At 48.9% G+C, this 22,174-nt stretch overlaps 1 protein-coding gene across 1 annotated transcript in view; it reads left to right on the plus strand.

Annotated features, from left to right (window-relative positions):
- The first annotated feature begins 3,896 nt into the window (after nt 1-3,896).
- TENM4 (teneurin transmembrane protein 4) overlaps nt 3,897-22,174 on the plus strand; it is a 734,586-nt gene continuing 716,308 nt past the window's right edge. Inside the window, exon 1 of the mRNA XM_036324847.1 lies at nt 3,897-4,244. The gene's annotated coding sequence lies outside the window, so the exon portion shown is untranslated. The remainder of the gene's footprint in view (nt 4,245-22,174) is intronic.

Here is a 22,174-nt window from a genome sequence, read left to right on the forward strand (position 1 = left end):
ACAGTAGTGTTTCCTATGGCACAGAGCAGCCATACAGGACATTCTCAAGCTAGCTATAGAGTTAGGTTACAATAAAATAACACCTGACCTTACTTTTCCCTCTAACCCAGTGGTTCTCAACCTTGGCTGCACATTAGAATCACCTGGGACTCTTTTTAAAATCCTGATTTCTGGGCCCCATCCTCCGGAAATTCTGTTTCTTTGTTATGGGGTGGGGCCACAACATTAGTAACAAAGAAACAGAATTTCCGGAGGATGAGGCCCAGAAATCAGGATTTTAAAAAGAGTCCCAGGTGATTCTAATGTGCAGCCAAGGTTGAGAACCACTGCTCTAACCCCTCCACTTCCTCCTGAATTCTCTTGACATTGAAGCAAATAGTGCCGCCCTCCACCTAAATATCCAAGCTTAAGAACTAGGAGTTGCGTTAAACTTCCCTTGCCTACCCCCATCCAACCAATCACCAAAATCTGTTCATTTTAGATCCTGGATCTCTTTTAAGTCTTTCCTCCCCTCTCCATCCTCATTGCAATTGCCTGAGTTTACTCTAGTGACCTAACTGATCATCCCTGTTCTTCCAAAGCCATGGTCTTTAATCCATTCCTCCACACTTTTGCCAGATTGTTCTTCTCAAATACACTTAAGATCACATGCCTCCTTTACTTAAAAGCCTTTCATATCTCTCTGCTCCCCACCCACACCCAGTACCTGAGCTTTCAGAATATTTGTGATCTTTAGCTTCCTTTAGGCCCCTTTGAGATCTAATTCTACCTACTGCTCTAGGCGTCACCCAGGCACTTCTTTCACATGCCATAATGAGTGCCTCATGCTTTGTCCATGTCCTTATACTATTACATCTGCTTAAAAAGCAACTCCCCTCCCTTCACGATCCAGCTAACTTCCTTGCCTTCAAAACTCAGCTTGAATTCCACCTCCTAAAGGAAGTCTTCCCCTCAAGGATTTGACTGGGCAGCCTTCTGAGTTCACACTGCCAATTCGTTAGGTAGAAATCCACCACACTGTGCCTCTCCTTAAAAGTGGGCATTGGACTTGGTTCATCTTTTTTAACCTCCAAACACTTCCGTTGTATATTTCCTAAAAACAAGAATAGTCCCCTATATAAGTGCAATAACTATCAGGATCAGGAAATTAACATTGATACGTACTGTTATCTAACCTATAGACTTATCTTAATTTTACCAACAACACCATTAATGAGCCAGTCCAGGACCACATGTTGCATTTATTGCCTTGACAAATAAGCCGTTCCTTTAATCTGGAATTGTTCCGGAGTCTTCTTTTTTCATGAATGTGGGATTTTTGATGAATCCATGACAGTCACTTCATCGAATGGTTCTCAATATGTGTTTGTCTGGTGTTTCTTCATCAGACAAACACATATCCCAGACATTAGATTCGAGCTATTTATTTTTGGCAGGAATACCACGGAAGTAGTGTTATGTCCTTCTCAGTGTTTCATATCAGAAGGCACATGATGTCTATTTGTCATATCCCCAGGGATGCTGACTTATTAATTACTTCGTGAAGGTAGAGTTGGCCAGGTTTTTTAACAGTAAAGTTACCATTTTCCCCATGGAATTCCAAAGATACTTTATATCTCATTTCCCATTTACTTTCACCTACTACGTTTAGCGTTTAGGCCTCCATGTCCTTGTGGGTCAAATGAGGTGCAAAGAATGAGCAGTGCATTCCAGAATTTTCCCTCTCAAGGATCCCATTATTATCTCCCCTTCCATGAACCTCATATTTTAAATGATTTTGTCCACAGAACACATGGTCTTTCTCAAGGAGTTATGGGACTCACTTTCCTATTACACATTCATCAGACATGTCTGCTGCATTGTATGCTCACAAAGGCAGGGCATGCTGGCCTCACCAGTGGATGCCCAGAGCCAATCACAGCACCAACCACAGAACAGGTGGTCAATAGATATTTGTTGAAGGACTGAAACCGCCTGCCAATCACAGCTATGCCCAGCAATTGATGTCTGCAGTGAGGACACACAATTGATAAATGGTATCCAAAGACTTGACATTTTAGTGAGTCTCAGAGGCTTTGTCACTGGTCAGTGTTCAGTTATAAATATTTTAAAAATAGATTTGACAGAGTGCAGGAAACCTCCTACCTATCCCTACTCCATCCCTGCCTTTCCAGCAGCTTCAGATAGATGTTGAAGGGGTATTCTAGCACCTCAAGGTTATAATTTCTGTGTCACCTCTGTAATCAACAGATGACAACTGGCTAGCCTCCTGACCACACAATAGAATTTAAAAAATATATATCCCAATCTTGCTTCACATGTACAGGTATATGGAATTAGCATTGTCACATTTTCTCCCTCATTTCCTTAAACACTTTAGATCAGTGGTTCTCAACCTTGGCTGCACATTAGAATCACCTGGGAATCTTTTTAAAATCCTGATTTCTGGGCCTCATCCTCCGGAAATTCTGTTTCTTTGTTATGGGGTGGGGCCACAACATTAGTAACAAACAGAATTTCCAGAGGATGAGGCCCAGAAATCAGGATTTTAAAAAGAGTCCCAGGTGATTCTAATGTGCAGCCAAGGTTGAGAACCACTGCTTTAGATCATGGAGATGTAATGTAGCAGAAGATCATGAAGGGAGTTTAACCAAGGGGTGGCAGGGAAGGAAATGAACATTAGTTGAGCATCTCCTATATGCCCAGTGCTTTTGTTCCTGTGCTTTCTCTGTTAATCCTTACTATAACTGGTGGGGTAGGTATCATTACCTGCCTTACAGATGAGAAAACTGAGGCTGGGTGAGGAGTAATGGCTTGCCCTAAGTCTTACAAAGGGCGTGCAGCTGGGTGTGGGGGGAGGGGAGGAGGGGAGGCAGGGAATTTCTCCAGTCTCTTTCTGAAGCCCTTGCAAGTAGCCACTGCTTGAAGCTGCCTCCCTCATCATAGAAAAACGTCCTTTTCATGGAAATGTGCTGGCGATCACGCTCCAGATATGCGCAGGACAAACATCTCTTGGACCACGCGCACTGCAGTTATTTTTTAAACGATTGCTATCAGGACTCGGTAGCTGTTACTGTGGTTTGGGGGAAGTTGTCCGAGGAAGGAGAGCCTTTCTTTTGGCGTCTTGCATGCCTGAGGAAGGAGCTCAAGTTCTCAGCTCTTAATTACCTCTGGCTGTGCTGCTGCAGCAACGCGAGAGAGACCATCCCTGTAGGGGGTGTGAAATAACATCGAGGGGAAGGCGGGGAGGGAGGCCTCTGGGACCTCAGAGAGACCCCAGTGGACAGGTAAAGGAGGGAGGAGAGGAGACCAGACAGTACTGCAGGGAAATAGGGGAGAAAGCCAAAGCGGGAGGAAAGAGAACAAAAGGCAAGAGGAGAGGAAGCAGAGGGAAGTCGGGACAAGGAAGGAGAAAGTTTTAGAAAGGGGTCCCGAAAAAGCAAGGGCGGTAAGAGGAGACCAGACCGAGTAAAATGAGCTGAGAGAATTCAGAGAATTGGAGAAAGAAAAGAAAAGGAGAGAAGATGAAGAAAAAAGCGGAGAGGAAGGAGGGAAGGGAACAGAGTAAGACATTGGGGAGAAAGGGACTCGGGTGAGCTGAAAGGCTGGTGCGTGGCCAGGGAAGAAGCGCATCACCTGCGTGGCGCCCCCCCGCGCCGTGGTGCGGCCCTGCTCCCAGCGCCTCGCCCAGCCGCGTAGGATTGGCTCCTGCCTCCCATTCATGTAACCTGTGTGTGCGTGTGTGAGTGTGTGTGTGTGTCTCTCTCGCTCGCCCTCTCTGTGTGTAAGAGAGCGAGGGTGGGGGACGGAGGGAGGCAGGCAGGCGAACAGGCAGGGAGGGGAAGAAGAGGAGGGAAGCTATTAAACACACACACACACACACACACACACACACACACACGCACACGCGCTCGCACACACACCCGCCCAACCCCCCAGAAGCCTCGGGATTGCAGCTGTTTCATGTGGGGCAGCAGTGCTGGCAGGGACGCCGGCCGGGAGCGGCTGGGAGCAGGAGCCCGGCGTGCGCGCGCGGCTGGAGGCTCGCTGGGGCTCCGCGCCCCGCGGGAGCTATTGTTGGTCTCATTGGAGCTGAGCGCAGAGCCGGGATCGGATCCTTCCTGCGCGCCCACTTCGGGCTCTAGGAGCCAAGGACCCGCGCCGCCGAGAGCGAGAGGAGCCGCCGGCGCTGTGCCTCGCCTTCCTCCTCCCTGCTTCCCCGGCGGCGGCAGTCTGCAGCCACGGTAAGGCGGCGCGATCCGCTCCACGGAAAAGCGCCTTGGGGACCGCGGCGGCGCCTCGCCGGCACTCCAGCTTCTCTGCGCGCACTGCTGTGGCTGGGTCGGGGCAGCTCGCGCGGACGCCAGGGGCTTCGGGGGACTCTTGCCGGTTCCCCTGGCCCGCACCGGGGGAGGAAGGGAGGGCGGCTGGGGCGCTATCCGGTCTGGAGCCCCAAGCCTCCGACGCTGCAGCCTGGAGCCCGCTGCGGACTGGAGCCTGGGAGCGAGGGTGAGGGAGAGGCAGGGTGGTGGGCGCGAACTCGGGACGGCCAGTGGAAGGGAGGCGGCGCGCCCCGGGTTCGTCTGTCTCGCCGGAGTCCCTTTCCGCCTGGGTCCCAGCGACCGCAGCCCCTCTGCAGAACCCCCCGCCCCAGGGCCCCAGCGGGCGCTGGAGGAGCCCGCGAGGCGGCGCCGGGCTCGGGCGGCTGCAGCCTGCCCTGCGGGGCGAGCGCCGGCAGCAATGGCCCCGCGCGTGCGGCGCTTGGAGCGGAGAATCCGGAGACGAGACCCCCAGCCCCTTGCCCTCTGCAGCGGGCGCGGTGCTCGCCCCTCCCCGCCCGCCGCCTTGCAGCAGCGTTTACGTTTCCCTCGGATCGAGTTGAGGCTGCAGCCGCGGGGCGGACACTCGGAGCACTCCGTGTGCGAGTGTGTGTGTGACTGCTAGTACCCAGGGCTCCGGGAAATGTGCTCTGGTTGAAATGTGATCACCGAGCTCCTTAGTCATTTTCTTCAAGACTTAAAAATGCAGCCTTTATATTGGAGGTGGTATCGCGGCGCGTGTGTGTGTGTGTGTGTGTGTGTGTGTACATGCAACCAGAGGAATACACAGCCAACTAGTAGGGGCCGGGGAGGTTCAACTGGTGAGTCCTCCTTGGCGGGGCGGTAGGGTGGGCTTCGCTGGCGGCTGCCCGCCGGTTCTCTGCTCTGCCCCCGCCTAAGCTAGGTTGGAAAGTACTGGAAATGTAACTGCGTGGTCTCTAACTTTGGAAATCGGCTCCCCTTTCAGGCGATTTGTGCACCCTGGTCCATGTGGACGAGGGCATTATTAGTTACTTGGGTACCGGCCCCTCTTCAGAACCAGGCCAATCACCCCTCTGGTCCCTAACAACCCCACCCCCCACCCCCCACCCCCCAGCCCTGGAGAGAAGGTTCGTAGATATGCAGTTATCCTTGAGCCGTCAATGCAGCGAAAGGGGCGAAGAGAAGCTGCCTGGGTTTTGCCGGATCCTGCCTACACTCTCGGTGTTTGAGGAGCCCATGAGATCGCCCTCCCTGCCGCTTTGTGGAAGGCCGAGGCGGGGCACGCTCCGGATCCGAGCTCTGGGTCAGGGCTACCCATGTGCTTAGCTGTGCGGCGGCGCATGCAGGGAGCTCTGCCGACCTGCATCGCGGGCAGTTACATAAACTGCCTCAGTGATTACCCAGCAGCGTGATGCCAGCAAAAGACAAGCCTGAAAGTTTGCCTGCTCAGGGAATGTAAGTACCCGGCAGGAGGGCGCCTGGCACCAGGCGGCGCCCACTTCTGCCAGGGGCGGTGAGTGCTGATGCCACTGTCCCCAAAGAACCAGTTATCCAGGCAGGTAGGGCATCCGGGACGGATCGGGTCAGAACTCAGGGTCCATGGAGTCCGCCGAGTCCGCGGGTGCATTGGGAGGGAGCCCTTCCGGGGAATGCTGTTTTAGGAAACTGACTTTGTGTCCTGGGGAACCTCAAAGCCCCTCCTCTCGGCCTCTCGGATCGCACCTCCCCATCTTTCACACCTCGCGCCCTTTCAGTGTTTGAAACCTGCCCCGAGATGCCTGGTCCCCTTTGGAGATGCCAAGCATCGCAGCCACCGGGGCCTACTCCGGCGGGGGGTTCAGAGGGAACGTGCTGGCCTCTGCCAGGGTCAGCCACCATTGTGTACTGAGCCTGCTTTACGGAGCCAGCCCGGCGCTGAAGGGGAGGGGATGGGCATGGGTGCGGAGTATGGCTTCCTTCGGCCCCTCTCCGCGGAGGCAGTTTGCTTCTGTTGCGTGTATCCTCCCTGTCTCGCTACTTCCCTTCACCGCCGCACCCTGGAGTACGCAGATGGTCGTTGATAGAGAAACCACAGCACTAGGGTGTTTTTAAATCTTGTTTTTCCCCTGTAGAGGGATAAGCCACCCTCGACCTGCAGGAGCTGCGCGGAACACTGAATGAAGTCTGGGGCACAGAGGCCCTGAACTCTCCCCAGCAGTTGGGAGGTGGTGTCGCTCCGGGTGGGGGGTGTTTTGCTACCCACATTCCAGCGTCCGGAAGCCCCGCACCCCCCCCTCCCCCCCCCCCCCCCCGAAATCCCGGGTCTGCCTCTGCGTGTTCCGCGCTGTAAAAGAAATCCTCCCTCTCGCAGACCTGGGGCCGTTCGTACTTCCTGCCGCTGCCATGATCATTAACAACGCGATTGCAAAGCTCGTGCGTGGCTGGAAGAGCTCAGGTGCCGGCCGGCCGCGCCCCGACCTTGCGGAAGGCGCCTTTCATCCGCCGCCAGAAGGGCTCAGGCTCCGGCTCCGCCACGGGGGTCCGGGAAGCCGGAGGGCGCTCGGGAGGCGCTGGGTTTGCTCCTGGGCCGGGCAGCAATGGGATCCTGGCTGGACTGCCGCGGGGAGGAGACCCGGATCCGCGGCAACCTGTTTCCCCGCGCGCAGGGGCGGTGCATTCCCGCTTCCCCTCCTCCGCACACTCCCAGTGCTGCCCTCCTCCCCGCCCGCCTCCGGCTGCTTCCCGAAATCTCTGGTTAGCTTCGTCAACGGAGGCTCCCTGGCCCTCTCAGCCGCCTGCTGCAGGGCGCCTCTGGCTTGGGGCTCCTAGGTGGGCAGAGCCACAGTTCTGGGGGAGCGGGGGGCCGCCGGGTGGGCGGGGCCTGGGCGGGAAACCCGAGCCCAGACCTCCTGGTGAAGCCACGTTCCTACCCTGAGCGCCCTGTGTTGCCCATCCAGGCTGCGCCTCCCTCCCTTCTCCTGGCCTGGCCATGGCTCTGGGGGTCCCGGCGCTGCAGGCGTCCTACCGCTCAGCTTTGCCTGGGAGCTCTCCTTGCCAAAGTTAGGAGGAATGTTTTCACAGGTGGTGGCGGTGGAAGCGTGTGTGTTTGTGTGTGCTTGTATGCATGCGTGTGTGTGTGTGTGTGTGTGTGTGTGTGTGTGTGTCCTGGGGATCGAGGGGTGCGAAGAGGCCAGACTTGCTCAAAGAGGTTTTCCCCTCTTTGTAGCCATTATAAGGGGATGGTGAGAAAGAACCAGTTTTTCTGGTGAGGGTGGTGACCAGAAGTCCTTTCATGTAGTGGAATTGGACCCTGGGAGCCGATTTCCTGGGTGAATGAGTGTTTCCCCTTGGTGGTGCCTTGCCTGCAATAGTCCCCGGGAATGTTTGGGGAATGTAACATCCCCTTGTTCTCAGGCAACACTAAGGAAACGGTTGTTCTTATAGTTTTAGGGAGCTAACTCTGAGAAGGCTTTATTCCCAGCACGTGTCTTTAAGTGCGTGGGGGCAGGGGACTGGTTAACCCATGACTTAGCCATCTTCTCCAGAGCTGGGTGGGGACTTTGTCAGGAATGGAGAGGCTCTGTTTTCAGGAGAGATATCTCCGATTCATCTGCCAGCACCCTATTCTCATCAAGGCCTCTCTTTGGGGGTGGAGGTAGAATGGGGCAGGGAGCCAATAAACCATCTGTGGACTGTAGGGGAAGAAGGGCCAGCTTTGCTCAGTGCTCAGCCTGAAGAAGAACCATCAGAGAACAGATAGATCCACAGCCAATGGGATAATTTGGAATATGAGGCAGTGAGCTCCCGGTGAAGCAGGTGTTGTAGTGGAACACTGGGCAAGTAGCAGTGGGTGAGTAGAACTCCAAGGGCTCTCCTCCAGCATATCTGACCCAGTGAGGTATAATCACCTCACCTCTGCACTTTTGTTGAAGCAAGTTGATGGGATATGACTTCAACCCCTTAACTTACTGGGTGGGCATTATGGTTGTATGGAACGTCACTTCTCTCATGTGTAACATGGAAAGGTACTGTCTAGTTTACAACTCTGTAAGAATTAATGTGCATAAACCTCTGACACATTGTAGGCCATTTACAGATGATCATTCCCATCTACCTCCTCTATCCCTTTCCAACATTGTGCATTTGTTGGGTGAGGGTTGAGCAGGAGAATCAACAGTCCCCTCCCCGCCCCAACCAGCAACATTGCACCCATAGTCTATTTAAAACTAGCTCAAATGCTTGGAACAAAAATATCTTCTCTTTTCTTAGAAAAGCCATTTCCAGTTTTGTTAGAATTTCTCCCTTGTTGAGTTCTTTTTTTTTTTTTTTTCTGACAAAATTACATTCTTTGTGCAGATTGGCATGTTACATAACCTGGTATTTCCAGATCAAAAGTTACACATATGGGTGAGAAGGTGGTTAGTAGTTTAAGATAAAGATTGTTGGGCAGCACAAGCAAGGGACTCAGGATGAGCACTCATACTCTACAATGATCATAGAGATTGAAGGAAAATGAAATTGAGAAAGTACATGGTGCAAGTCCTTACCTGGGTCCTGTCCAATTCTAATGACTAGCTACTGTTTTGGACTCAAGCCTGCTGATGTTCTGGTCCCAGTACATTCTCCCACATCCATGAATCTAAACAGTGAAGCAAACAAAAAAACAACAGAATTTAAATCACCTCCTTGAAGATTTGATTCCAAGAACCTAGAAGGTTAAATCAATTCCAGATCTAATGTTTACCTGGTTCTTACCTTGTTTATCAGCCTGGTTTATAGTAATGATAGCTGAATCCATCTTTGCTATGGGCCACTTTGAAAGTAACATGTGCCCCAGTTTCGAGGGAGCCAAGCACACATGGACCTCTGAAGTTTCAGTTTTCCATAAGGAAAGTTTCTAAAGAAACAGTATAGATGTAGGTGGTTAGTTCTCTGGGGGTTATAGATTTATTGCTTTGTCACAGTTTCTTTCCAACCTTTGTCTTTATTATATCTAATTATTAAGTTATGTAATTAGATATCATGGTAATGATATCTAATTGCCAAAGTAATATATCTTCACTGTAGCAAAGTAATACAATATAGAGAAAATCAAAGACAAAATAAGTTTGACCACATTTTGGGTTGAGCCTATGACTCTATAAATGTACAAAAGATGAGATCATGGTTATGATATTTTGGATTCTTATTATCATTTAAACATAAGTCTCATCCTGTTATAATTTTACCCCCATGGTAACATTTTTAATGGCTACATAGAACCCCAATGTTTTAATGTGGAATAATTTATTTAAACAGTCCCCACGCTTGGACATTTTGTTAGTATTTTATTATTATAGCAAAGCTGTAGTCACTATCTTTGTACACATGGCATTTTTCATATTTCCTTAAGACAGATTCCTAGAAAGTAGGATGGCAGGGTCAAAGGCAGATGCCATGCTGAGACTTCTGTCACACTCAAGAAGCAGTGGGGTATACTGTGATTCCTGCTCCATATTTTCAACCAGAATGTGGCTGTTTATGTTGCGATCCCTTGGCAGCTTGGAGCCTAAGTAGTGGAGGGAGGTCGGGGTAACAATCAAACCTCAAGCAGGGGATTTGCATATCTTGGAACTGTTGTGCTAAACTGATAGGCAAATCCTTTTTCCAAGAACATTTTTCCTCCCTGGCTGTCTCTGGAGCATCACTCTGTGGAGCTTCAGCCAGCAATGGAGTTGAAATATGTAAATATGTTCGTCTGTATTGTAGGTGGGAACGGGCTCCATGGTGAATGACAAACAGTTCCTCAGAGAAGTGTATGCTTTTCAGCCTTTGCTGAGGCAGTGGATTCCTCCCCCGCCCGCCCCCCTCCCCCCCCCCCCCCCAGCCTTCTCCTTTCCCTTTGGTTCAGAGGCCTTGGAATGAATGGCCGCCTAGGACATCTTATAAAGGAGACAGTGGAGACTGGCCCAAGCTTCTCCCCACCTGCTGCATGGCAGTTTGGGAAATCAGCCCAACCATCTCTCTTCACTGTGCCTGGGCGAGAGAGAGAGAGAGAGAGAGAGAGAGAGAGAGAGAGAGAGAGAGAGAGAGAGGGAGGGAGGGAGGGAGGGAGGGAGGGAGGGAGGGAGGAAGGAAGGAAGGAGGAGGAAGGAAGGAAGGAGGAAGGAGGAAGGAGGGAGGAAGGGAGGAAGGGAGGAGGGAGGAAGGAGGGAGGGAGGAAGAGGAAGGGAGGGAGGAAGGAAGGAAGGGAGGAGGAGGAAGGAAGGAGGGAGGGAGGGAGGAAGGAAGGAGAGGGAGGGAGGGAGGAAGGAGGAGGAGGAAGGGAGGGAGGAGGAAGGAAGGAAGGAAGGGAGGGAGGGAGGAAGGAGGAAGGGAGGGAGGGAGGAAGGAAGGGAGGGAGGGAGGAAGGAAGGAAGGAAGGAGGAAGGAAGGAGGAAGGAAGGAAGGAAGGAAGGAAGGAAGGAGGAAGGAAGGAAGGAAGGAAGGAAGGAGGAAGGAAGGGAGGGAGGAAGTTGGAAATTGACATGCCTACACACTGTTTTCGAAGTGGAAAGAGTTGGGATCTGATCCCATCCTCGCCTGGGCCAGTTCAATCAGATGTGTATTTGCCAGTCTCACTCTTTCATGTGTCAGATTTCTACGACCCAGAAAAGATTTGCTCCCTGTGGTTAGATGACTAGCCATCTGACAAAGAATTCAGTGGAGCCAGGGGAGGAAGTCCAGTCCTCCCATTTCCCAGGTGTCCCCGCGCTCAGCAGGAGGCATCGGAAAGTGGCCTTTAGATTGGATAGAGGGGTCACCTCAGGGTTGCTGGAGGGTATGGCCACCGCAGAGCAAACCCGCTCCGCTGGTGGCCCACTTTGAATTCTGAGGAGTGTTTAGATACTGCCTTTGATACTGACACCACTCAGTTTCACTAGGGAAGGTGAGGGAATGTTTTTGTCTTTTGTCATGTTCTGAACATCACATCAGGGCTTTTCTTTGATTTGGGAAGCAAAAGGGAAACAGGACATGGATGTAGCAGGATCTGCAGAGCAGTAGACCAGTGCTCCTGCTCCCTGTGTCCCTGAGTCCTTCATTTGTTTCCTGGCCGGGAGCTCTGTAGCAGGGCCTACAGTGGAAAAGGGTATCGGGTGCAATCGGTGAATCATGGTAGTCCTCAAGAGCATTAGGTTTTAAGAATGTTTTTCTCTTATCCTGTCTGGGTAGTTCAGTCAATTAGAGTGTCGTCCTGATGTACCAAGGTTGCAGGTTCGATCTCCGGTCAGGGCACATACAAGAAGCAATCAATGAATGCATAAATAAGTGGAACAACAAGTCTCTCTCTCTCTCTCTCTCTCTCTCTCTCTCTCTCTCTCTCTCTCTCTCTCTTTCTTTCTCCCATCCTCCTTCTAAAATCTCTAAAGTGAAATTAAAAAAGAATGTTTTTTATCTTAAAGAGCCAATTTTTCTTGCTGTAGAATGATCATTGATTTCTAAAAGTCTGGCCTTCAACCCCCTTGAAAGGCAAGCAAAGGGGTTGCAGCTAATACATTATTCTTTGGGTAAAACGCTTGCCCATTCCTGGGATGTTCCCCTCTCTGTAAAATTAGATTCAGAGAGGAGAGTGTATTTAATGTTTTGTAAGGTAGTGCTTCTCAAACTTTAATAAACACACATCACCTAAGAATCCTGTGAAATGCATGTTCTGATTTAGTAGGTCTGGGGTAGGGCCCAAGAATCTGCATTCCTGTCAGGCTGCCAGGGGGTACCATACTGCTGGTCCCTGGCCCACACTTGGAGTAGCAAGGGTTCAAGAGACTTCCTACTGTGACATTATTTCAGAGAGTGATAATGATGACCACCAGACGTCAGGAGGAGCTGTCTGATATTCATGGATTGACACTATAAAGGAAGGTGTCCATTCTTTCCTTTTGGGTTTCAAGAATTGGCATCTTCTTTTTAGAAGATTTTGGGGAGGGACATAGTCTGTCTTCTCATCCAGTTGTGGAGGGAAGAGGTGGAAGAAGGGGCAAGAGCAGAACAAGCATGGACTGAGCGCCTTCTCTCTGTCAGGTGGCTGCTCTTATCTTCATGTTCGAGATGAGGAAACTGAGGCTCAGTAAGGCAAGCCATTGGCCCAAGGTAACACAGCTAGGACTATCTGGCTCTGCTTTTCCCGGAATGGCAACTTTGTAACTTTGAGACTGACATGGAACACAAACTGAGGGCTTTCTGCAGCAAAGTGTTTTCTGCAGAGGTCCTTTTACTGGGCCAACTTTGAGAGTGGATCAAGACATTTAAAAATTTGTGTCATTATCACGCAAGCAATTAAAGTGCTTAAGAGCTTAAAAGCAATTTGTTCAAGTTGGTTAAATATCCGCCCTCCCCAATCTTGTTTGTGGTATTAATTTACTCATCAAACTGTGACATCAAAGCCACCGCAAAGGTAAATGTCAGTATGTCTGATGGGTGGGTCCTTCCCATTGAAAGCAGGCTGCATTGATGGGCTCTACAGAGGAGGGATCCAGTGCAGGGTGAGCCAGAGAAACTGGCCTTTTACTAAATAAACCCAGCCCTGCCTTGGCCTCTGGATGAGAATTGGCTCCTTAAACGTTTTATTAACGTGCAATTATTCTGAGAACCAGATAGCAGAGCAGCTCTTTGCAAGCATTAATTAGCTGATCTTCACATCACCCCCACATGGCAGATAAATAACATTAACCCTGCCTTCTCGTGAACAAGTGGACACATGGAGATTAGGGAGGGAGAGGCGAAGGCTTGCCTTGCAGGAACTATAGAAGAGGTACCTGGCTTGAGATGACATGAGTTGGTCACTTTGCAAATATTTCATTGGGTGATGCATTAGATATTCTAGAGCTGTGCTGTGCAGTGGGGTAGTCACTAGTCCCAGTTTAAAGTAAATTTAATTAAAGTGGAATCAAAATAATAATTCCTCTCCTTAGTCGCACTAGGCAGATTTCAAATGCTCAGTAGAGGAGAGTGGCCACGATGTCAGACAATGCAGAGGCAGAGCATTCCTAGTGTTGCAGAAGCTTGGGATGATCAAAGACTAATGCCAAGATCCATGCCCTGGTGGGTCTCTCGTGTAAAATGTCCTCAAACAAGAGCTGACATGTAACACCCATGACATAACCCAAGCTGTGGCTAGGTACTCTGGGGCACTGGCTAGGGACCCAGCTCCTGAAGCTTAATCTCTTGAGTTCTAATTCTGGTTCACCCACACACTGGGTATATGACTAGAGGTAGGTTGTTTAAACACTGCTCTGTGCAGATGCATGCTGCCATTTTTCACTTCTCGTATGGGCCAAGATTCTTTCTAAGACAATGCTGGATTCTGAAGAGGGAGCTGGGAGACAGGTACTCTCCTTTGCTGCTGCTGGAAATGCAAATTAATACACCCTTCGAGGAAAGCAATTTGGCAGTGACTGTCAGTAGTCCCTGAGACACATTGCCTTTAGTCCAGTATTCCAACTGGAGGACTCTGGCCAAAGAAAGCAGCTAGAGATGGGTAGAAAGCTGTAAGAATAAGTATGGTCATGGCAGTGTTATCTATAGTAGTGAAAGAAAGGTAAACAATTGGATAAGAGAAGTATGGCAGAACCCAACAGGGAGATATTAGAAAAGATTAAATGTTGTTTTTGAAGATGAGTTTTTGTGACATGGGAAAATGCCACAATAAAACGTACGCTTAAAAAAAAATACTAAACTCTATGCTGTTAAATCCCAAATATATTTTTCAAAGCAGGCTTTGTGCTGCAGAGCTCAAGGTTGGACGTGGAGAAGTACATCCTGGCCTTTAGGTAGATGGACACTGCGAGCTCTCTGCTCTGTGTGGTCAGAGACTGCCAGCTGCTCCGCTTCTGCCCCATTTGCAGCCCTTTGGAATTCTTGGCTTATCCAGCCTAGTGTTTGTCTATCTTCAAGGCCAGGGCAGACTTCCTAACGTCAAACTCTAATTCCTCTTTATGGCCACTTAGGTCAGTGTCTACGTGCACTCCGGGGTGCTTCAGACTGAGCAGCATGGGCTATGGGGAGGAACAGCAGCTTTGGAACCTGAAAGAGCAGGGCTCAGACCCTGACCTCACCTCCTTGCCTTGTAACCATGGGCAACCCTCCGTAGCCCAGTGTCCTCATCTATCCACAAGGGAAGCAAGGGATCCCACCTCACAGACGAGGGTTAAGTGTTTACTTTAGTTGAACATCTGGCATAAACTGGTAATTGAAGACCCTAATGACCTCTAACACCATGTTAGACCGTGAAAAAAGCCAACAGATTCTGGGTTGCATTTGCTGCTGTGTCACCTGGCAGCTGAATGAATTCAAGCAAGTCACTGAGCTTCCATCTTTTCTTTTTCCATTTCTAAAATGGAAAATAGAAGTATCTAGCTGAAAGGGTTGTGTGCCTGAACCATCACCACACTTCAATGGTGGACATAGGTGTGGAGAGGGTTCCGGGGGGAATCTAAAGGAGCCTGTTCAAGGTCTGAGAGGACATCTGGCACCCCTGAGTAAAACCAAATGGCTCTAGATTTAGACCAGCAGGTCCCGGTTCTGATTCTGGCTCTGTCCCTTTGCCACTCTGGGCCAGCTTGGTTCCCATATTCTCTGCCTGCTTCTCTGAGCTGCTGTTAGGGGCTGGATTTTGAGTTCCTGATATTCCTTTGACTTGGTTTTGCTATTTTCATGTTCACTCCTGGGCAGAGCCCTGTTAACCATTCATGCACAACTCCCCACCCAGCCTGCGAGGCTCAGGAGACTCGGGATTCCCACTTAGAGGAGGGAATGACTGACCTCTGTTGTTTAGGAGAAAAAGCTTAACCGAGGGTAGTAGCTCTCCAGGGTGGATGCCAGAGATTTGACATTGCCCAGGGGCCCTGAGGCTCTGCACATATATCTAGGTGGTTACCTTGATTTTATATCTTTTAGATAATTAACATTTGTTTGAGAAAAACTTCTACACAGTTGGCTGCTGTGTGTGTGTGTGTGTGTGTGTGTGTGTGTGTGTGTGTGTGTGTGTGTGTTTAGTTCACCTCAAGTTCATCTCAAAGTAAGGAAAAGTGTTATGTTCTAGAGAGGGCTTTTTATTTTATTTATTTATTTTTAAAATATATTTTCATTGGTTTCAGAGAGGAAGGGAGAGGGAGAGAGATAGAAACATCAATAATGAGAGAGAATCATTGATATTGATCGGCTGCCTGCGGACTTGTTAAAATGCACATTCTGATTCAGTGGGTGGAAATGTGGGCCTGAGATTCTGCATCTCTAACAAGCTCTCAGGAAAGGCAATGCCCACGTGTTCTCAAACCTTACTCTTCCTTCCTGATTCTGTTTTCTCCTCCTTCCCATCTCCCCAAGTTCAGGAGTACCAGATACAGAGTGTCATAGAGCAAGTGGAGCTGGTCAGTTTTGTGCAGCTACTTGTCAGTGTTGTGGTGGCCTCAGTGGTGACCGAGGTGGAATGACAGTAGACCTAGGACATAGTGGGCATTATCATACTACCACAGAAAAAGCCCAGTTCCAGGCATCACATTGGACTCTCCAGGCTTCTTCCACATCCTCACACTTACTAAGCCTCATGGGACATTGTGGACTAGGCAGCAATTTCCATTACTATGATAAGTATTACTTTGAAGACTTTATAACATTTATCATGTGTTTTATATATATATATATATTCTTTTTGGATTATACCAGTAATACATGTAAACAGTAGAAAATTTATAAAACTTAAGATAACCCAGAGAACAAGTGAGAACAACCCATAGAGTTGTTGCCATATTGAGTGAGTTTCCTTCCCATGTTTCGGTTTTCTCTCCGATACTCTTTCTATATAGTCTTCTGTTTATCACTCACCATCACTACCACCACCCCCTGCCACCATTTGGAGCAGATTGTACCCATTGTTTTGTAACCTTAAGATGTCATGATCACTTCCATGGCCCATTACATTTTTCTCTCCAACATGACTTTTAATAGCCAGGTAGCATTCCATCATAAGGATATATCATTATTTATTTAATCAATTTCCGCTTATTTTCAAATTTTCACCCCTGTAAATAATGCTACGATCAACATTTTCATGTGCTGTACTTGTCTATGTATTTCCTTTAGCCTTTTGACTTGAAATTGTTAGGTCAAAGATTATGCAGCTCTATAGGGCTTTTGATAGGTGTTGCTGAATAACCCCCTGAAGGATTGAGCCAAGTTCCCTCCAGTCTGGCAGGAGTTAGGTCAGGGAAGCTATAGGTCTTTATTCCCCTTTTATGAGGTGAGGTGGCACTCACCAGGTGTGCCAGGGTGGAGGAGCCCAGAGCAAACATTCCCCCACGGGCTCCCCAGTGCTGGGACGGTGTGTTTTGAACTGTTTCACACTGGCTGAGATGGCCATTAGGCTGTGAGGGTTGGCCTAGGCCATATTTTGCTTTCTGGGTCTATGAAGGTATCTGTAGCTTTAAGGAAAGAAGAGAAGGTGCTCACACAGTGTCTCTTAAACTTTAGGCTTATAATCCAAATATAGCCAGAACCTGAGCACTTCTCACCATTGAACATCGACCACCCTGGTAGGAAAAAGCCCCCATCCTGTCTCACCTGGATGATCACAGTAGCTTCCCAAACTGGACTCCCTGCTCTACACTTGACCCCTTGCAGTTTATTCTCAACACAGCATCAAGAATGATCCTGTTAAGACATAAATCAGAACATGTCACTCCTCTGTGCAAAAGTCGGTATGGCTCCCATTTGTCTCGGAGTAAAGGTCATGGTCCTTACACAACCTCCCAAACCCCAGATCTCCCCCACATCTCTGACTTCACCTCCTGCCCTTCATCCCTTAGTTTCCATGCTTTGTTGGAACATGTTAACCCTATTCCTGCCTCTGGGATGTTCCTCTGCCTAGAATGTTCTTCTCTAGACATCTGCATGGCTAGTCACTGACCTTCAAGTCTTTACTCAAATATCACCTTCTTAGCAAGGTCCATCCTGACAATCCTATTACATTGGTAACCCCCTCTCCTGCCCTCAGTGTTCAAGACCTTGCTTATCCTACCATATTTTCTTTCCATGGTGTCAAATACTGTTTTATGATTTAATAAGATCACACTGTCTGCTGCGTTAAGAATAATCAGAGCGTGGGTGGGGGCAGGTCAAGGGCAGAACATGCTATATAATTTACTTCTTTATTATGTTTATCAGCTATGGAAATAAAAGAAAACCACCCAAAGGAAAATAAGCAGATGCTATTTATTCAGAGCTTGCTGTAACCAGGGAGTCAGCCACCATCACTTATCTTTGGTGGGACCTCAAGGCAGGCACGAAAGAGGCAAAGCTTAATACTGAAGAAAGGGAAAGCTTCAGGGCTTCTGTGATTGGAGGCTGGAAGCTGGAGGTGGGCTAACTGGAAGTGGCTTCTTCCATGATTTGTTTGGAAGGCATATCTGGTTCTTTCTCCTTGGACCTGCGGTGGAAGTAGGGACAAAAATTAGGAAAGCTAGCAGGAGACTGACTGACTGGGCTGGTTGCTGAAGAGGCTGGGGGGAAGGTGGTTAGAGTTGTGTTTTAGTATATGGTCTGGCTATTGTCCATTTATCTGTGTAGTCTCTCATGACTATTGTGAATCCCCTCACACAGCGATCTTTGTCCCTTGTTGACTGAGGTAATAACCCTAGTGCCCAGAGGAGCATCTACCAATAAGAGGCTCTCGATCTTTGTCAAATGGTGCTGCATTTGGCCTACATTACCTCATCGGGTCCTCACAACAAGCCGAGTTCTTGTTTTCCCCATTTTCCACGGGAGGCAAGGGGTTCAGAGAGCTTAGTCATCTCTTCTAAGGTCACTCCACCAGTGAGTCAGGGAGCCAAGGTCCCTGCACAGATCCACCTGAGCCTACAGCAAACATCTGTCCCCTGGTGCTGTTCATATCTAGTGCACAGGACATGGAGAGGTGAGGAACCTGCCCAGTGTACTTTGTGAGCAAGACATGCACCATCTTTAGATGTCTCTGAACTTTCAGCCAAAACTTTTCAGATGGCTAGCCTTTCCTGGCACCTGCCTGAAATGATGAATGATGCCATGTAGCAAGAATTAATATGCATTCCAAAAGGAGAATTGCCCTTCATAACCCACCCCTGAAGTTGGGCAATAGAGTGGGAAATTCATTCTACATTAGTGTTTGGGAGATGGTTTCAGGCATCAAAGAAGGTTTCTAAGGCCCCACATTTAGGAGCGTATGTGTGCCTATAATTTATAGCATATTCTTAGGACTTTTCAAGTTAAAGTGTTGCTATGGTAACTCTCATGGTTGTCATTCCTTAATTTGTTGTCACCCATCTCAGTTTCCCACCCTCTTAACCATGGAACTAAATTCACTTGTTCAGAAGAGGACCCTGGAGACAGGCAGAGGCCAAAGAGAGGACTTGATGTGGGGAAAGCCAGCAGGTGTCAGAGAGCTCGCACCAGACAGGAGAGCCAGGTCTACATGAATAGACCCTGCTGGCTAAGATAGTTAGGCCATTTGATCCCTACTATGTGCTGAGCTGCCTACTGTGTGCTGAACATGGCAACTCTGCCAGGCAGACTTGTGATGTTCCATGACCAACTATATGAACAATGGAAGCAGGGTTTGAGTCTGATCTCTCTGGCTCCAAGTCTGTGTTCTTCTACTTCACCATTCCAGGAGTTAGAAGACCATAACCAGCACTTTGGAGCTGGTCTCGTAGTGGCTAACCACAAAGGTTCCAGAAGCTGAGGCAGGTTGTGGTTGAGTGAAGAGCTGGCTTCAGTTCAGCATCAGGGAGAACATCCTACCAAGCATTGATCTGCCTGTGGAGAGAGTGAGCTCCCCATCATGGGAGGAGGTAAGCAGGATTTGTCAGAGTATCAAGAAACTTCCTGTAGGGCATCAGTTCTCAGCCTGTGGGTCGCGACCCCTTTGGCAGTTGAATGACCCTTTTACAGGGGTAGCCTAAGACCATCCTGCATACCAAATATTTACATTATGATTCATAACAGTAGCCACATTACAGTTATGAAGTAGCAATGAAAATAATTTTATGGTTGGGTCACAACATGGGGACATGTATTTAAAGGGCCAGAAGGTTGAGAACCACTGCTGTAGGGGGTGAGAATATGGACTCACTGTCCTCTTTGAAGACTCAGTTGCAGAATGCCTGGCTCCCTTTGATGGGGCTGCACATCTTGATCTTCAACACCATTATAAAGTATACTGATGAATTAGTCAGTGAGAGCTTGCTGAGTGAGCTCTGCCCTGGAGTCAATGTTGTTCAGAACAGAAGGACAGGAAAGTCCACCCAGACTTCAAGGTACTTATGATAGAGTTAAGAGATTACCAGACCTCATGAATTTAAGAGTCAGACTGACCTCGATTTAAATCCTGGCTGAGCTACCTCCATCAGTTTTGGCACCAGTGATCAGATAATTCTTGGCTGTCCCTGTTTGAGATCCAGGTACTAGCCTATATGACCTTTGGTAGATTAACCAACCTCTAAGTCTTGGTTCCTTCCTCTTTCATATGCCTGCTTCCAGGATAAAAATGGAAAACTGTTAATCAAGTTTCCAGCACAGAGCCCAGCACAGATTAGACAAATCAAACAAAGAACTCTCATACCCACAATGACTGGGGAGGCAAGGAAATCTAAGGAAAGAAAGAAGTGTTTGGAGCCAGGCTTGAAGGATGAGCACGTGTTTTCAGAAAGGACAAGAAATATCATGTTCATTACTAGAGGCCCAGTGCACGAATTCATGCACGGGTGAGGTCCCTCCACCTGGCTGGCAATTGGGGCCGATCAGGGCCGATAGGGGCTGGCTGGCCAGGGTTGAGGGACCACAAGAGGTTGGCCAGCTGCAGGAGGTTGGCTATGGGAGCGCACTGACCACCAGGGGCAGCTCCTGCATTGAGCATCTGACCCCTGGTGATCAGTGTGTTGTCATAGTGATGGGTCAGTAGTAGACCGGTTATAACGGTCACTTAGGCTTTTATAAATATAGATTATTCCTCCTTCTTCTTCTACCCTTCTGGGCTTCCTCTTCCTTGCTGATCACTCCCTCCTTTCTCCTAGAAAGTCAGCCAAAGAGACTCTCTAAGACCCTCGGCCCCTGGAAGCAGTGTGTTTGGTTCTGGCCTTCTATTACACAACCCCTGAGCCTATGGCTCCTGGCGCATGCTTAGACTCGCCCCCATACTGGAGCAGGCCCACAACAGGCCCTGTTTCCCTGTCTTGTTAAGTATGAATTGGAAATCTGTCTCCATGCAGCTCCTTTGCAAGAAAATGCACTGAGTAAGCGTTCAGATCTGGCTGGGAGCTACAAATGCAGCTGAATATTTCATGAAGACCTTTTCATGCCACATGCTCTGCTCTTAGGGAGGATACAGGAGAGAGAGCACAGGCTGGGAAGTCAGATGAGCTCTTTCTGAGCCCTCATGCTTTGGTGGAATTTGGGGGAAGGGAGTCCCTTAATTTCCCTGAGCCTCAGTTTCCTCATCTGTGAAATGTAGAAGCTTGCAACTAATTTGGGGTTTCTTGAGAGGGTTATAGGAAGGAATATGCATCAAGTACCTGGCAGGGTGCCTGCAACATAGTAGGAACTTAGTAAATGTTAGTTCTCTGGTTGGAGGCTTCCTGATCTATTTCCTGAATTTTTGCTTTTAGGGACAACATAGTCCCTCTGGGTGACACAGGCCAATTGGACTCAGGACAATCTACCTGCCTGCTCCTTTGAACCTAAGTTTTTGGATCAGGCCCAGCATTCTTGGAGAGACCACCAGTTGGTCCCCTTCCAAAGGCAGGACATAGAGAATTCTCTCTGCTCCAGCAGCCCAGCTGAGCATGCTGTCGGTTCAAAAATAAGCCACATATCTGAAGGCTGGTTTAAAGTATAGAGGTGCCTAGCTGGCATGGCCCAGTGGTTGAGCATCAACCTAGGAACCAGTAGTTCATGGTTCAATTCCCAGTCAGGGCACATGCCTGGGTTGTGGGCTTGATCCCCAGTGGGAGCATGCAGGAGGCAGCCAGTTAATGATTCTCTCTCATCATTGATGTTTCTATCTCTCTCTCCCTCTCCTTTCCTCTCTGAAATTATATTTTCAGAAAATAAAATATAGAGGTGACAAGCAGATTCCTGCCTTGCCTTTGCAAAAAGATGAGTAATTAGAACAGCCCAGATAGAAACCTGATGAGGCTCCCCTGCCCCAGGTCCTGCCCCAGCCTCAGGCCAGACCCTAGCTCCTGTTCCTGACAGGGAACTAAGGTTGCTGTAATGAAAACAAGAGGAGTGAGGTGTTTTGTAACTATTTTTATACCTGCATCGGACTTGATGTTAGTGCTTCTGAATTATTTAACATTTTTCTCTCTCAGCTGGCCACTCCAGCAAATTTTTCTCTCTGGGCGGAGGGAGTTGTTCTATGGGAAAAAATGGAGGCCAACAAACATTGGCTGCTGGGATTCTGCTGTTTGATGGGGGAAATGTCATGATCAGGTGCCCTGTTATGAGCCAGGAGACTCCTGTTAAATTTAGGCGGCAGGTGTTCTTGTCTTCAATTTACAGACAGGAAACGGAAGATCTGAGAGGTTAAGTGACTTGCCTAAGACCACACAGAAAGAAGTGAGGGAGTCAGTATTCAAATTCAGGGTCTTTCTGACTCCAAAACTGGTGCTGCTTCTGCTGAGATGGGCTCTGTCCTCTGCTGTCCTTCATCCTGTGTGTGTGTGTGTTTGTTTTTTTTTTGTTTGTTTGTTTGTTTGTTTTTTTTTTGTGTGTGTGTGTGTAGGGAGGGAGCGGTTAGTTTATGGAGCATCACGTCAAATCATCCCCAAACAGTGCAGAGGTGAGTGGTGGTGGGAAGAGGAACCTCTGAGGCTGAGACATGAGAAGCAGGAATGAGGGCGCTTCTTGGT

The sequence above is a fragment of the Myotis myotis genome, unplaced genomic scaffold, assembly GCF_014108235.1.
Source record: "Myotis myotis isolate mMyoMyo1 unplaced genomic scaffold, mMyoMyo1.p scaffold_m19_p_10, whole genome shotgun sequence".
NCBI classification, from domain to species: domain Eukaryota; kingdom Metazoa; phylum Chordata; class Mammalia; order Chiroptera; family Vespertilionidae; genus Myotis; species Myotis myotis.